Below are 2003 nucleotides of genomic sequence, written 5' to 3'. Positions count from 1 at the left end.
TTTATTTTGTTTTTTGATGGTACAGAACTTGGTATACTCGTACACTTGTAGAGAAGATGATGTTTGTACAAATGTCCCATATTATCTACACATATTTCTAAACTTGTTTATTCTATGTATAATGTAAAAAAAAAATACATTCAATTGAGTGTTCGTCTGGTAAAGTTTTCAAAAGTTAAATTTGGATCTGGTTTCCCCTACAAAACAGGACAATTGATCGTATCTAAGAAATGTGGAAATAGAAATTAGTTGCTGGATGTTGTTACTCCAAACTTTTTTTATAAAACTATCTAACTCATTCTAAGGTGGTTTTTCTATGACAAACAATTAATGTTTTTCTGTTTGTTTGTTTTATTTTTTTTTTCTTGTCCATCTCTTCATTCACAACAGCTATTTTCATTTCTTGTTTCGACGGGAGAATAATATGTCCTTGTTAATTCGTATTATCTTAAATAGGTTACATTTATTATTATCTAATAAAAAGAATGTTTTTTTTTTCTTTTTGGAAGTCTGTCTCAGGTTTTGAAGTCAAATTTCCAGTTAACTTTGTTATTGCTAACCGAACAGTTTTTAGTTGTCTCAATGACCGCAGTTCAGAGGCCAATTAGTATTTGCCTTGCTAAACGCATTTTCATTTGTTTCCTTTTTGTACCAATAGATGTCCTTAGCATTCCCTTTCCTGAGCGAGTGGACGGGTCCAATATAAATTTTAGGGCAAGAAACATGTGAATCTACTTTTTGTCTTTTTGGGTATGGGGCGTACCCGAACCTGTACGTGCTGTTATCCCCGATGTTGATATTTTGCCCAAGAAGGGTCTGATGACTAAAGGCGATGCCATTATGGACAGCCACTTCACCACCTTTAAGATCTCCCTCAACTCGTCCACTCCTGATGAAGTGGACATACAAGATTGGCGACAAAGCATCCCATCACCTACAAATATCACCTGTCACTTACGCCTAAACCAATGATATATCCAGCCACTTCACTTATTGATGACCATCAGCTGCAGGTATGCTACTACCACTCCAGACTTGGGGCTGCTGCCAAGAAATGTACAAATAGTTGTCAATGGCCAAAAAACATATAAATATGCTAATGCTTTTGGTGATGGCCTGCCTTGTCACTCATCTTTAATTCTTGTATGATGACGGTACGGCTGTGCATTTTTTGGTAGACAAGGGTGCTTGCCGTCCTCTTCTGCCAAGACACCTCTTCGGGATATGACCTAGTTTGTCTAAAGTCCGCCGACTTCTGCCTGGTAGCTGCCAAAAGGTCTGCAGTACCCACCCACAGTTATGAAACCCTCCTTTTTTGTTTGGAAGCACCAAATATAATTGGAAGTTTCTCGTTGGTGATGTCACAATGCTGATTTCCTCTCACATGTCCACCTCATGGTTGATATTGCTTACCGACGATTAGTCAAAGCATATTCATACTCCTTCGGACCTACCTATCCTGCCTCTTCGGACAATGCTCTCCACATCTACACATGCTCGGATGCCTATGCCAATCTCCTGGTTGATTTCCGTCCAGAGCTTCGTCAAACACCCAAGGTTCCCGCCAAACGCAGTATTTACCTCCAAATCAAAATGACGGGGCCAACCATGTTCGCCAGATTCAAGGGTCTGGCACAGTATCGTTAGGCAGAGTGGTTTAGTCACTGTGTATACAAGCTTGCCGCACCAGGTTTCGGTTCCCGGCCGGTCACAAGCTCTGGTCTTTGTGTGATTTCGTCTGGGGCTCTGATCCCGAGGTCGTTAGAAGGATCCAGACATTAATGTATCAAAAATATATATGGCTTATTTGAATATATATGATTATATATATATATATATATATATATATATATATATATATATATATATATATATATATATATATATATATATATATATATAAATATATATATATATATAAATAAATACAACAAAAATATATATATATATATATATATATATATATATATATATATATATATATATATATAATATATATATAT

Source organism: Palaemon carinicauda, chromosome 14 (assembly GCF_036898095.1).
Source record: "Palaemon carinicauda isolate YSFRI2023 chromosome 14, ASM3689809v2, whole genome shotgun sequence".
Taxonomy (NCBI): domain Eukaryota; kingdom Metazoa; phylum Arthropoda; class Malacostraca; order Decapoda; family Palaemonidae; genus Palaemon; species Palaemon carinicauda.
The sequence above is the reverse complement of the archived record's forward strand: the minus strand, read 5'-3'. Positions refer to the sequence as shown.